This window comes from Chrysochloris asiatica, unplaced genomic scaffold (assembly GCF_000296735.1).
Source record: "Chrysochloris asiatica unplaced genomic scaffold, ChrAsi1.0 scaffold00074, whole genome shotgun sequence".
Lineage (NCBI taxonomy): Eukaryota > Metazoa > Chordata > Mammalia > Afrosoricida > Chrysochloridae > Chrysochloris > Chrysochloris asiatica.
In genome coordinates, this window is record NW_006408592.1 from 4,695,705 (window position 1) to 4,711,699 (window position 15,995).

The 15,995-nt window shown below is 38.2% G+C and overlaps 1 protein-coding gene and 1 pseudogene across 1 annotated transcript in view; both read left to right on the plus strand.

The window, feature by feature from the left end:
* The window catches only part of DLG2 (discs, large homolog 2 (Drosophila)), a 1,151,973-nt gene that overhangs the window by 357,434 nt on the left and 778,544 nt on the right, over window positions 1-15,995 (plus strand). The gene's annotated exons all lie outside the window — the stretch shown is intronic.
* LOC102832753 overlaps window positions 11,139-15,995 on the plus strand; it is a 7,006-nt pseudogene continuing 2,149 nt past the window's right edge.

Sequence of the window (15,995 nt, forward strand, 5' to 3'; positions counted from 1 at the left end):
AAAAAAAAAAAAAGGCATAGAGAACATAATGAATAAGAAAACAGAATCCTTCAATATGCTGTCTGTAACAGACATACATATCAAAAAGAGGCAGCCTAAATCAGCAGAGGAGTCCTGGTGTGGCGCTGTGGGCTAATGCGTCAGACTACAAAGTTGTTTGAACTTCAAGGTCAGTGGTTCAAGCTCACCAGCTGCTCCTTGGAAACCCTACACAGGGCCGATATGGGTAGGAATTGACTCGACGGCACTTAACAACAATAACAACAAATCAGCAGAAGAATGTTAAACAAACTTTGGTATATACACACAATGGAATATTATAAAATGTTGAAGAATATTGATGAATCTGTGGAAAATTTCACAACATGGTTGAATCGAGTACATTATACTGAGTGAAATTAGTCAATCATTAAAGGACAGATATTGTATGATGCCATGTTGTAAAACGTTTTTCTTAATCTATGATGATTAAGTGGTTGTGGGGGAGGGAAAAGTATTCATAGGCAAAAGGGTAATAGACACATGTTAACAGTGGTGACAGGGCAGGCAATATACAAGGAGAGAGGTTAGCAAAGGAAAGATGAAGGTAGAGGGAGACACAAGGAGGAATGCAAGAGGTGAAGTGAATAGAGGTAAATACTGTTAACTGTTGGTACACAGAAGGTATTGAAACCATGTAATGAAGCAAAGAGTATGACTTGTTGAATGTAAAACTGATGATTTGCTCTGTAAACCTTCACTCAATTCACAAAAAAATGTTGAAAAATAAACTAAAGAAAAATAAAAACAAGCCAGAGTAAAATACATATACTCAATCTATTTATTAGCATTATTCCTTATAAAATTTCAAATTAAAAATACAAGATATCATTTGTCACACATTAAATTGTGCATTAATTATGTCATGATGTTGTTGTTTTTGTTGCTGTTAAGTATCGGCAAGTTATTTCTGACACACAGAAATGCTGTATAGGGTTTTCAAGGCTGTAAATACTTGTGGGAGCAGAAAGCCTCATATTTCTCTCTGAGAACAGCTGGTGAGCTCAAAATGAAGACCTTATGTTTCCCAGTCCAGTGCTTATCCAGCAGAGCTTCAATTATGTCATGGGGGTAAGTTTATGAGGTCCAAATGGTTTGGACCTCAGATTTAAAAGAATTAGGGAAGAATCTTGTTGTTGGGTGCCATCTAATTGGTTCCAACTACTAGCACCCCTTGCCTTTGAATGGTGGTGTTGGAGGAGAATACTGAAAGTGCCATGGGCTGCCAAAAGAACCAATAGATCTGTTTTGGAAGAAGTACAGCCAGAGTGCTCCTTGGAGGACAAGATGGCTAAACTTTGTGTCTCATACTTTGGACATATTGTCAGGAGGGAATAGTCACTGGAGAAGGATATCATGCTTGGTAAGATAGAGGGTTGGAAGAAAAGAGGAAGACCTCCAACGAGATGGATTGGCCTGGTGGCAGCATTGATGGACTCAAGTGTGGCAGCAGTAGTGAGGTTGGCCCAGGATTGGACATTGTTTCATTCTGCTGTGCATGGGGTTGCTATGAGTCGGTTCCGACTCGATGGCACCTGAAAACAACAACAACAACAATTAGCACTCCTATCACGAAAGAACAAAACACTGCTTGGTCCTGCTTCATCCTCAAAATTGTTGTTACACTTGATCCCATTGCTGTTGCCACTTTGTCATTCAATGTCCTTGGAGGTCTTGACCTCTTTACCAAGCATGATGTCCTTTTCCAGAGATTGTCTCTTACCAATAACATGTCTAAAGTATGATGATGAAATTTTGCCATACTGACTTCTAAGACACAGTGTTTGGCAGTTTAGCATTATTTGCTTAATACTTTAAAATGGTGGTGTGCTGTGGAGTCGGTTTTGACCCAGAGTGCCCCTGAATAGGGTTTCCAAGGTTGTAAACTTTTACCATAGCAGAAAATCTCCTCTTTCTTCCATGGGACAGCTGGTAGTTTCAAACTGCTGATGTTGAGGATAGCAGTCCGACTCGTAAGCACTATGCTACCAGAGCACCTTACTTTACAATAAATGCATATTTAAAAGTATTAAATAATACATTTAATCTCACTCCCCAACCTCATAATTCTAATGCATCAACTCTTCAATGGTCTTTCTTATTCATTGTCAAACTTTCACAGTTATGTGAGACTACTGAAAATAGGATGGCTTGGGTCAGAAGCACCATTGTCCTCAAATTGACATCTTTGTTCTTTTAAGAGATCTTTTGAAGAAGATTTGCCTAGTGCAATATGTCATTTGGTTTTTTGACTGCTGTTTCCATGAATGTTGAATGTGTATACAAGCAAAATGAAGTTTTAACAACTTTTACCTTTTCTCCCTTAATCATTGTAAGGATTCTCATTTTCTTTACATTGAAGTGCAATCTGTCCTGAAGGCTGTAGTCTTTGATCTTCATCAGTAAATATTTTAAGTCTTCTTTGCTTCTGACAAGTAAGGTTGTATCGTCTGCATATCTCAGGTTGGTTGTTAATGCCCCTTTCTTCAGTCATGATGCTATGTTATTCTTCATTTAATCCAGTTTCTCAGATTATTTGTTCAGCATACATATTAAATAAGTGTGGTAAAATTATACAATCCTGGCACACACCTTTCCTAATATTAAACCATTCAGTTTCACCTTGGTCTGTACAGGTTCTTTATGAGCACAATGAATGTTCTGGAATACCCATTTTTCACAATGAGATACCCTTACTTTGTCATGAGCCACATAGTGGAAAGCCTTTGCATAGTGAATAAAGCAAAAGTAAACATCTTTCTGGTAACCTCTGCTTTCATCCAAGATCCATCTGACTTGAGGAATGGCTCTCATTCCACATCTTATTCTGAATCCAGCTTGAATTTCTTGCAGCTTCCTGTCGATGTACTGTTTCCGTTGTTTTTGAATTATCTTCAGCAAACTTTTACTTGCATGTGACATTAATGATATTGTTCGATAATTCCCCCATTCTGTTGGGCAACCTCTCTTTGGAAAGGGCATAAATATGAATCTTTTCTAATAGATTGGGCAGGCAGCTGTCTTCCAAATTTCTTGGCATAGATGAGTGAGTACCTCCAGTGCTGCATCTATTTGTTGATAGTTTTCATATTGTAGCCTGTCAATTCCTGGAGCTTTGGTATTCACCAATACCTTCAGTGTAGCTTGAACTTCCTTCAGTAATATGAAATGGTTATCATATCCAACTCTTGATATGGTTGAAAATCAACTTTTTTTTTGGTAAAGTGACTGTGTATTCCTTCTATCTTATTTTTATTCTGTCTACATCATTCACTATTTTGCCCATGTAGTCCTTCAACATTACAACTGGGGCCTGAATTATTTTCTTCCATCATTTCAACTTGAGAATTTCTCAACGTGTTCTTTCCTTTTGATTTTCTAACTCCAGGAATTTACATATTTCATTATACTACTTGACTTCTTGAGCTGCAAATTGAAATTTTCTATTCAGTTCTTTTACCTCCTCGTTTCTTTCATTTGCTTTAGCTTCTCTGTGCTCATCAGCAAGTTTTCAGAGTCTCTTCTAAGATTGATTTTGGCATTTTTTTCCTTTTCTGTATTTTTAATGGCCTTTTGCTTAATTGTATAATGTTCTTGATGTCATCTCATAACTTTTCTGATCTTTGCTTATTAGTGTCTATTGCTTCAAATCTGTTCTGGAGATGATCTCAGTCGGAATGTGTTCAAGGTCATATTTTGGCTCTTGTAGACGTGTTTTCATTTCTTCAGCTTCAGCCTGAAAATGCATGTGAACAATTTATGGTCTGTTCCACAGTCTTCCCCTGGTCTTGTTTTAGCTGATTATTTTTATTTTCTCTACTATATATAGTCAGTCTGATTCCTGTGTATTCCATTTGTTGAGGTCCATGTGTTGTTTAAAGAAGGTATTTGCAATGAAAAAGTTGTTGGTCTTGCAAAATTCTGTTATTCGATCTTCAGCAACATTTCTATCACCAAGACCAAATTTTACAGTTACTGATCCTTCTTTTTCTTTTCAACTTTAACATTTAATCCCAAGTAATTACCAGTGCTGATATTGTTGGGGTCCAATATCATGATATCAATATCATGATAAATGGAGAAAATTTGAAGTTTCAAAAATTTCATTTGGCTTGTATCCACAATAAAACAGTGTATTGATGTGATTTAGCCAGTGTAATGAGTTCTCTGTTTACTGCAAAGAGGTTTTAGTGTTCATCAGTTGGCTATGATGTTTTTAAGAAATTTCTTTGCTGTAAAGCCTGAAAATCTACATGCATTATCTGAGAAAAATAAAAGGTAGATTCATTAAGTCTTTGGGGCATTATATTTCAAGTAAATGATGATTTTCTCAGGTAAAAGTAAACAAATAATGACTTTAGTGTACACTGGAATATTGAAAAGGGTGCTGCAAAAATCCATAATCTTAAAATGAGTTGTCTGAAAGGACATTGTTGTTGTTGTCAGGTGCCATCAAGTCGGAACCGACTCATAGCGACCCCATGCACAGCAGAATGAAACAATGTCCAATCCTGGGCCAACCTCACTACCGCTGCCACACTTGACACCATCAATGATGTCACCTGGCTGATCCATCTTTTTGGGAGTCTTCCTCTTTTTCTCTGACCCTCCACCTTACCCAGCATGTCATCCTTCTCCAGCGACTGTTCTCTCCGGACAATGTGTCCAAAGTATGAGAGACAACAAAGTATGAGAGGCTTCTTCTTCCTAGCCATCTTGGCCTCCAAGGAGCACTCTGGTTGCACTTCTTCCAAAACAGATCTATTGGTTCTTTTGGCAGTCCATGGAACTTTCAGTATTCTCCTCCAACACCACAACTCAAAGGCATCAATTCTTCTACGATCTTCCTTATTCACTGTCCAGCTTTCGCATCCACATGAGCTTATTGAAAATACCATGGCTTGGGTCAGGCGCACCTTAGTCCTTAAGCTGACATCTCTGCTCTTCAATACTTTAAAAAGTTCCTGTGCAGCAGATTTGCCCAATGCAATACGTCGTCTGATGTCTTGACTGCTGCTTCTGCAAGTGTTGATAGTTGATCCAAGAAGAATGAAGTCCTTGACAACTTCAATCTCTTCTCCATTGATAAAAATGCTGTTTATTGGTCCAGTGGTGAGGATTTTTGTTTTCATTACATTGAGTTGTAATCCATACGTAAGGCTGTGCTCTTTGATCTTCATCAGTAAATATTTTAAGTCCTCTTCACTTTCAGCAAGCAAGGTTGTATCATCTGCATATCTCAGGTTGTTAATAAGTCTTCCTCCAATCTTGACACCACGTTTTCCTTCATAGAACCCAGCTTCTCATATTATTTGTTCAGCATACATAATGAACAAGAATGGCGAAAGAACGCAACCCTGTCGCACACCTTTCCCAATTTTAAAGCATTCAGTGTTCCCATGCTCTGTTCGAACAACTGCCTCTTGGTCCAGGTACAGATTTCTCAGAAGTACAATTAAGTGTTCTGGAATACTCATACTTCTCAATGTTGTCCATAGCTTGTCATGATCCACACAATCAAAAGCCTTCGCATAGTCAATAAAGCATAGGTAAACATCCTTCTGATATTCTCTGCTTTCAGCCAAGATCCATCAGACATCAGCAATGATACCTCTCGTTCCACGGCCTCTTCTGAATCCAGCTTGAACCTCTGGAAGTTCTCTGTCAATGTATGATTGTAGCCGTTGCTGTATTACCTTGAGCAAAACTTTACTCACTTGAGATATCAAAGAGATTGTCTGATGATTTCCACATTCCGTTGGGTCACTTCTCTTTGGAATGGGCATAAATATTGATCTCTTCCAATCAGTCGGCCAGATAGTTGTCTTCCAAATTTCTTGGACATTGCAAAGTAATAAATGAGGATTCAGGACTAGTAGGAGAATAGAAATAACAATAGAGTTTATTGCATGAAAATTTTGAACAAATCTACAGCCCCTATGAATTAGATTTTGAACTGGAAGAACTGAAGTATTACAATTACAATTTGGAAAGGAAATTTGTGTGATGGGAGCTTGTCCTTCTTTTGCTTTACTTCTCATTTGAATGGATACTGGGTAATTTCTGTCAGAGGTTTAGATAAATCTGTTTGAATTGTAACCCATTCACCTGAAAAATACTCAACCTCCACCTGTGGATGTGGTGGCCCATAAGGTATCAAGAACTAGAGAAAAGAGGTCAAAAGGGAGAAAACTAGAATGAGTTACTTTTGGAGAGGCATAACAAACACATATAGCAAATGGCTTCTTCTTCCTGAACAATTTCTAATTAAGAGTCTGTCTCTATTGACTTAACGATATTGAGCAGACGCAATATTTTACTGTTTTCATTAAATTGTAGTGGCAACTCAATTTAGATAAAATATCTCTTCCCAGTAGATTGAAAGGGGTATCAGAACTAAGCCAAAACAAATGTAAGTCTGCAATAAGATGCAGAGATATCAGAATAGGTTGGGAATGAATCAACATTTATTCCTGATTGTGGACCCCCACAAGTTTTGCAGTGTTAGGTCTCTGAAGTAGGGACTTTTGTAAATAGGAAGAGTTATAGCAGGCAGCGAAGATACAATGTTCATTAAAAATTTGCAAGATTCCTCATGAATAAATTATGTGGTACTCCTTACAGATTAAGAGCCACCACAAGAAAAGTCCCTTTTCATTCCTAGAGCCCTTTCATTATGAATTAGATTGTGGAATTTTTTTGAAGAGTAGGATATGTAAGTCATTTGGGAACACACTAGTTCTGTAGGATAAGCACTGGACTGCAAACAAGCATCATGGGAAAAAGATGACACTTTCTACTCTCACAAAGATTTACACCTCGGAAATACTATGTAGGGTTGCTATGAGTTGGAACCGACTTGATGACATTTAGCAACAGCAAAGCCTGTAATTTTTTAACTTATAGTATCAATTTTTCCATGTCTGGGTTTTTTTATAATAGTGATATATACCCCTGTATGCGTCATTGGAAGGTTTAGCATTTTTCTTTTACTGGGAGATAGTAGTTGTGTGCCACTAATTTATTAGTCTTAGACACCTGTTCAGCTCAGGAGTCTGGAAAGTTTGTGAACTAAGTTGTTTAACTCAATGATAGGAGTTGTCTCCCAGTTCAATCAACATTGCTTTCTTAAGGTTGAGATCTGAGGTTTAAAACTCACTTTGAAAGTATCATTGAAAGCATGAGAGGCAGTGAGTCTGGTCCAATGGAGTCCAGAATGTGATCAAACTTCTGGAACAGCTGAGTCTGATAATCATAAATGTTTTTATCTTTTCTATAAGATAAAAATAATTTTAATCCAGTTAATTAGTGGAGGAAAGTCTTTAGTAATTGTCTCTAGCAGTTTTTTACTAATGGTCTGAGAGCCTGCCATCAGGTCGCTGGGATTTTTAAACCAGTATTTAAAACTAAACTGTCTTTGAGATATTTCCACTATGCTTGTGGCCAGTTATCATGTCAATAAAGTCATAGAAGTAGGGGGAACCAAGGCTGCTAGGCTTCAACAACAATTAAAATTCTTCAGAAAATTTGTTTAGAGGTTTGCTAAGTCACAAGGCTTTGAATTCTGAGCAAGTCTCCAGGGCAAAAGTGATACAATGAGAATTTTTTGAATCATTGATGGGGGAAATTTTAAAGGGCTTTTCAGGCAAGGCTTTATTTTCTGTTTGGGTTTTATTTTTTTAGTATTATCAGTGGAGTAGGAAGGCAAAGAAGGCTTCAAAAAGGTAGTAGCAAGCAGGGGATCAGAAAAGGTGAGTGCTGAAAATTGACATTGTAGTTCTTTATTCTGCTTAGTTAATTTAGAGACAGTGTCCTGCAAGTAAGCAAGTTTATTGCTTTCATGTCTTGTGTTGTTGTTAACTGCCATTGAGTCAGTTCTGACTCATATCAACCCTATATAGGGTTTCTGAGAGCAGCTAGTAAGTTTGAACTGCTGACCTTGTACTTAACAGTCCAGTGCCACACCAGGACTCTTCAGGTCTTTTAGAAATCTCTGTATGCCAATTAAAATGGACTTTCCCCCAGGACTGTTTTTTCTGGAAGCCTTGGTTCTCTAATTTGCTACATAGAAAAGTTAGATCCAAAACTTACATCAAAAGAACTACAAAGTAGCCGCTGATTTTCAAACTGTTTGAGTGATGTTAATGTCAGAAAGAAATGAATATGCATGATTAGGTATGCTTACACAGTTAGTGGTGGTGGTGGCTGTATGCCGTGGAGTCAGTTCCGACTCATAGCAACCGTGTACAGGGTTTCCAAGACTGTAAATCTTTATGGGAGCAGAATGCCTCATCCTTCTCCTTAGAAACAGCTGGTAATTTTGAACTGTTGACCTTGAAGTTTGCAGCCCGATTTGTAACCACTATGAGTCCCAAAAGCTAACTCCACATCTCCTTTTGACACTATATTCCATATTATACAATGACATTGAAAACTGACTTTTACTTGCAAGAACCAAAACAACTCTTCAATAAAGAGCTATAAATGCAAGGGAGTGTAGCTCAGATTTGAGAGGTTTATTTTGCTTTAAAGTATTCCTGAGAATTTGCAGCAGAAGTAGAGGGTTCAAATTGACTTAGCAGATACCATATCCATGTTCAGACACCATAGGGATTAGGAAAAATAATGCACCTATAAAATCCCACTTCAGATACCATAAATGTCAAAGAAAATCTCATGCTATGTTAGGAGTAAAAGACAAGGAGTTTTATTTAATAATAATACTACTTAAGTAACTGATTGGAGAAAAGATCAATTTCCAGTTGAAGCCCTTTGAAATGTAAATGATGGTACCAGCTGGTTCACTTATTAATGAATAGAATCAGTTATACATAATTGAGTCATGAGCACATTTTTTTTCTGAGAATAAATTGTGTACATCTTCACACATTCTTCCGAAATGACCTTTTGTTTCCTGGGAATTCATATTGGACCTAACATCCTTATGTCTGACATGAGTGACTACTACAGTTTGAAACTTTCTCATTTACTATACTTTGGATGAGTCCTTGGAAACCAAATATGAAAGTTGAGTGTTTGGCAGCTCACCAACTCGTTGATGTAAATGAATTCTCCCTTCCTTGTCTCTCCTTCATCACTTAGAAATTTGTCTGTATTCATTCACTGAAGGCACTGTGAACCTACTCGATGAGGAATCATGCCTGGTTTACCTCCTTCATTAAATTAGTTGGTAAATTCCTCATTGTAATTCACAACTTAAAACGTTTAGTTCAAACTTTTCTTTTATAACTTTCATAAAGAAAACTTTGGCAACTTAAGAAAACAAGAAAAACAACAAAATTTCAGGACTTTAGTTATAAATTCAATGTTATTTCTCAGGAAAGAAACATAATTAGTAAGAACAGGTCCATGCCAAATGGAATAATTGATTTTGAAAAGCTTGTTTTGGTCCTGTCATTTGTATTCATGATACCTTTGAGTTAAGGATATTAGTAATGGAATTGGATGTGACATCTAGTAGAGTGGAACATTTGATCCATTAGACAGTTTTCATAATAATTGTCTAGCTTATTTGTTCTACATTGGTTTTCAAGTCTTGGCAATAACGTCTCATTTTCATGAAAGATATTATATATTTCTCCATAAAGAAAATTAATTTGACTTTCCAAAAATATGATTTCAAAATTTGTTAGGAAGAGAAATACTAGAGGTCTTGGATCTTGCCTTTATTTTCTCTCTTAAGCCTAGGGCACCTTTATAGTTCATTGCTGGTACCTCCTTATGTTTCTAGTTACATCTCCTAGTTAGTCTATTTGGTCCTATGACTTTAAACTGCATCTCTACACTATGCATTTAATATAATCATCTATATGCTATTTATCTAATGGACATTTTAAGTGTAACATATGTAAAACACAACTCAATTTCATTTTCAAAATCCAGCTCTTCATGGAGTCTTCCCTCACTCATTAAATGGTGCCCAGTTCCTTAGGCCAAAGGTGGGCCTTCTCCTGGATTTCTGTTTTTGAATCTCACCCAATGTTCACTTCATTAGCATATCCTCTTGATACTACCCTCAACTTAAATCTTGAAACAGATCAATTTTACCAATTCTGCTCTTGCTGTGTGGTACAAGCCATGTCTTGTCCAGACTCCTGTTGTGGTATTCAAACTAGTCTCTCTATTTTTACTTTGTCCCCTTTTCTCCCCACTCCCCATCCAGTCTATTCTCATACAGCACCCAGAGTGATATTTGTAAAACATGAAATCATATTATATCAGCTCTCTGTTTATATCCAATTATTCACTGTTGTTGTTGTTGTTGTTGTTGAGTGCTCTCGAGTCAGTTCCAACCCATAGGGACCCTCTATAGGGTTTCCAAGGAGCAGCAGGTAAGCTTGAACTAACAACCTTGGGGTTTAATCCGACTTCATGGTCCAATTTGACCAACTCTTTATTAACCTACAACGCCACACCAGGACCCTCAAATTATCCACTAGCTTCTGTGAAGCCTTACTATACCAGTCTCTGACTACCTCTCTCATTTTATCCCTCATCAGTCTTCCTGTTGAGATGCTACACTCACTCACACAGGCTTTCTTGCTGTTCTAATATTCTAAGTATGCTCCTGCCTAGGGCCTTTGTTCTTTCTCACTAGAACACTTTTCCCCATGATTTTACATGGCTGTTTCATTCACTTTCTTGTGGGTTTTCTTTTCCTTCATACCTGGCATCTATTACAAATGTTACATATTTTTTTATAGATTATAATTTCTAGGAAAGCAGGAGATTTTGTTTTGTTCATTACTGTACCCCAAGCACCTATAGTTGCAGCTCTCACTGAGTAAGTGCTCAATGAATAGTTGTTGAATAAATGAGAAAAATACTTAATGAGTTGTTATACAAAAGAACTTTGGTCAACCTAGAAAGCAGAAGTAGGGAGAGGAGATGTGATTGAGCAGCAAAGATTGGCTTAGTGAAAATAAAAGCTTGCAAACAATGCACATTACCCAGTGCTACACCAGAGGGCGTCATTGTGTGGTAAACTCACTATCTGAAAGGGCTCAGGCAGAGGCTAGGAGGTCCTGCTCTAGTGGTTCAGTTTGGTCATTGGTTAAGCCCTGTTCACCGGTTGCACAATGCAGCCATTGGGCAATTATTTTACAGATAGAATCAGTTTACGTAAGTCTGCAGAAAGTTCACCAGAAAAGATGTGAAGTGACTTCCTGCCTCATCCATGCTCAATTGCAGGATGTCAGATAGGCCTGTCATCAGATCTATCAGGAGACTTTTTCTGATTTATGGAGGGCACTGGCCTCTGACTCTTTTGTTTCTTTCTGACTACTTACTGTCTCCTGTCAGAAGACAGATATAACACACTGAATGCAAATTTACATGCTACTGAATTTTATTCATTAGATAAGGAAGCTTTCTAGAACCTCCTTGCTCTTACATCCTAAATCATATTGAGGGATCCATCTAGAATTTTATTCTGGAAATAACTCAGTGAAAAGTTATTTTAGCGTGAAATATTATGTGGGATAGTCAAGGAAGAGTTTCAACATTATTCAAAAGTTTATGTTATGCTTTTGGAAGAGCTTGTCATAGAAAAGAGGAAACAGAGAAGTAATATATACCAAGTACCGGAAACATTTACTTATGAAGATCAAAGAGCACAGCCTTCGGTATGGATTACATCTCAATGCCAAGAAAACAAAAATCCTCACCACTGGACTAATAAACAACATTCTTATCAATGGAGAAAAGATTGAAGTTGTCAAGGACTTCATTCTTCTTGGATCAACTATCAACACTCGCTGAAGCAGCAGTCAAGACATCAGACGACGTATTGCATTGGGCAAATCTGCTGCACAGGAACTTTTTAAAGTATTGAAGAGCAGAGATGTCAGCTTGAGGACTAAGGTGTGCCTGACCCAAGCCATGGTGTTTTCAATAGCCTCATATGGATGCGAAAGCTGGACAGTGAATAAGGAAGATTGTAGAATTGATGCTTTTGAGTTGTGGTGTTGGAGGAGAATAATGAAAGTTCCATGGACTTCCAAAAGAACCAATAGATCTGTTTTGGAAGAAGTGCAACCAGAGTGCTCCTTGGAGGCCAAGATGGCTAAGCTTCGTCTCTCATACTTTGGACATATTGTCCGGAGGAAACAGTCACTGGAGAAGGATGCCATGCTGAGTAAGGTGGAGGGTCAGAGAAAAAGAGGAAGACCCCTAACGAGATGGATTGGCCAGGTGGCATCATTGATGGACTCAAGTGTGGCAGCGGTAGTGAGGTTGGCCCAGGATCTGACATTGTTTCGTTCTGCTGTGCATGGGGTCACTATGAGTCGGTTCCGACTTGATGGCACCTGACAACAACAACAACAAGAAGTACCTGCTATATAGGAGACCTGGTGGTATAGTGGGTTACACACTAGGTTGCTAACTGCAAGGTCAGCAGTTTGAACTTGCCAGCTATTCCAAGGGACGAAGATGTGACTTTATGCTGCCTTAGGGATTTAAACCCACAGAAGCCCTGTACAGGGTCGTTATGAGTCCGAATAGACTCAAAGCTAGGTAGTAGATATTTAGATCCTCACCATTCATTGAGCTCCAGTGCTATGTAAAGTATTGTGCATGCATTCACACCTAGTTTGTTGAATGAACTTGACTTTGATAAAAACAGAATACAATTTTGTTTGCTCTCCCACAAACCCCTCTAAAGACTGATTTCTCCCTCCCTTTGATACACTCTCAAGCATACTACTTATATTAGTAATCAAAAGTCTACTCAGAGCTTACCAATTACATAATGCTTTAAAATAATAATTTTAAAGTCTTATTTGACTTACAATGTCTCCCTTACCCCACTCCATCCTTACTTCAAGACAAGAAATTCAGGCCTTTGAACTGGTTCATTCTGGTTTGAACTCTGCTGAGAATCTGCCTTTGTCCCAGATATATTGAGTAAGAATCTACATTCAATATATCTGGGTCTACATCGATCATGTGTACACCTTGTTAAAATGTAGAGCTGAATGGAGAGGCAATGCAGTTTGCTTCTTTGTTCAGCTTCTTTGCTACCAATCTGTATTTTTTCTGACCTTTCTGGGGCAGAGCAGAAGAGGGGAGTAACAGAAAGAGGGCACAGTTTTATAGTATAATTGCAATCTAGCTTTGATACGCCTTTGGGAGGGCAGTTTAATCTTTTGCTCTTCTTTCTGAGGCATTTGTGAGTTTCTCTGAGGCTGACAACCTCAACTATGGTTTCTTGGATGGAATTAAGGCTTCCTCAAGATTGGCCACATGTCCTAGTGTGGGCTATGGGTTAATACAATGGACTGCAAATTCAGTTTGACCACAAGTTCAGTGATTCAAGCTCACTAGTTGCTCCTCAGAAACACTATTCAGGGCCACTATGGGTTGGAACTGACTGAATAGAACCTAACAATAACATTCTTTCCCTCAGGTCTTGGCTTCCAGGGGTCCACTCTTCTGTTATGATCCTGGTAGTCCCTTGGGGTACAGTCTCTTTGAAAATGATTCCTGGCCAGCTTCCCTTTTCTTGATACACATTTAGTTCTCAAGAAACATGTACTTTTCTCTGTTGTCACAGAAATTTAAACTGCCTCCCAGTGCAGCATCCAAGCTTTACTCTGTTCCCAGGTAGAGTGACTCTGGACAGTTTCTCACTTTTCATTTTTCAGACAGAGGCAACTATCAGAATTTCTGATCCTAAAAACTACAGAGAGCTGTGTCAAGAGTTCCAAATCACCTCAATCTATTGAATCCCTCTCGCTAAACTGAAGTTGTAGGGAAAATACTGGTGCTGCCTCCACAAGTGAAGGTAGAGACAGAGTTATAGTTCATGCAGTTCTCGCCAAAGAAAATGTCTTTATTAGCGTCTGCAGCCTCACCTTCCATTAAAAACAAGAGTGTTCAGAGAAGGGCCTTGATCACATAAGACTGGAAAAACAAATTTGGAATACCTCTCTTTTAAGTCCTGTGTGAAGAGTTCAACTTTGTCATTACTAAGTTCCATGAAGTCAATTGAGACTCATAGCGACCCTGTACAGGGTTTCCAAGGAGAAGCTGGTCAGTTTCAACAACTGACCTTGCAAGTAGCAGTCCTGTGCTTATCCTACAGTCCAGCTTTAATGGTTTAATTTTAAAAGCAGAGGTATTTGGGGAGTTCTTTCACAACTCTGAAACAATAGAAAGAGTTGTATTTAAGCTGCTATTTCATGTTAATTTATTTTCCCAAACAGTCTTAGGAGGTAGATACTATTATTCCCCTGTTTCAGAATTGAACAAATGGAGTTCAGAAAGCTTAAGTTACTTACTTAAAATCACACAACTTACACGGATAAATGGAAAAGATATTCTCTCTCTATTATCTGGATGAAACTAGACTGATAGAAATTAACAGATTTCAGGGAACAGCTCTCAGAAAGTGATTATTAATATGAAACATAATGTATAAACTTAAAGTATAATAACTATTTATAAATGAAATGTAAGAAAAGAGCACTTCAAGCAGATAGACAAGTAGGCAACATCCTTAAGGTAGAAAAGAGTTTGGTCGTTAAAGAACAGAACACAGTCCTAAAAATAGTGAGTGTGGAAGCTCTGTAAGGTGTGGTTGGACATGTACGCATGGACCAAATGACTTAGGTAAGAGTCCAGGAACTCTGACACTTAAAGATCATGTGGCTTTTTATTAGTCTTACTTATGAAACACATGCATTTTCATCTCATTATTCTCCTCATAATTTAATTTACTGCCCCTTCTTCTGTGATGGATTCCCTGGGTGTTGCAAATGGTTCACACACACTCAGCTACTAAACTGAATGTCAGAAGTTGTCCAGGTCTACGTAGTGACGTCTCTAAAGAAAGTCCTGACAATCTGCTTCAAAAAAAATCAGCCACTGAAACTCCTATGGAACCCAGCTCTCTACTTAGACACACAGGGACTCACTATGAGTCAGAATAGGCTCTAGGACAACCGATTGGTTGGTTGGTCTTCTGTGAGGCTCCTCTATCCCAGTTAACACTTAATGATTTATCTCTGTCTTCTTAAAATCCTACCCTAGTCCTACTTCCTTCCTGTGCCAAAGCTTAACTTGCTACCTTGAATGATTGCTTGCATGCAAAATTCATTAGGACAAGGAAATGTGATTTATTCTTACATGTTATTTAGTTCTAGTTGGTAAGTACACAATTGCTAATTGAACACTGATTTTTATATTAAGATTAAATTCACTCCTTCTGGCATATAGCAATGACTCATTCTGCCAATCTAAAACAGTAAAATAAAATAAACAATAATTTAAATTGATATATACAGGTTTTACATTGCACATGGAAATTAATGACAGAATTCAGGTTTTAATTACTGGTAGGTTGCTGTGTGTCATTTGAGTCTATTCTGATTCATCGAAATACAATGGGATGGAGTACAACTGCCCCATGGAGTTTCTGAGGCTGTAATCTTTACTGCCTTCAATGAGGTGAATTGGCACAGTGGCAGCAACAATGGACGCAAACATAAAACCCATTGTGCAGAAGGTGCAGGAGGAGGCAATATTTCATTCTGTCACTATGAGTCACAACGGACTCAATGGCCCCTAACAATAACAGCTCTCTTTATTAGAGAAGATCACCAGGTCTTTTCTCCCACAGAGCAACTGGTGGGTTCCAGCCATCAATCATTCAGTCAGTGCCTGAATACCACCAGGTCTCCTTTGTTGTTGCTGCTGTAAAGTACCAAGTCAATTCCAACTCATAGCAGCCCTGTATAGGGTTTCTGATGAGAGTGGCTGGTGGGTTTGAACTGCCAAACTTGTGGTTAGTAGTCCAGTGCTTATTCTACAGCACCATATCAGTTGGTAGATACTTCCCAAAACAAAACCCACTGCCATCGAATTGGTTCTGACTCAGAGCAACCCTATAAACAGCATCCAAGGCTGTAAATCTCTACAGGGGCCAACAGCTT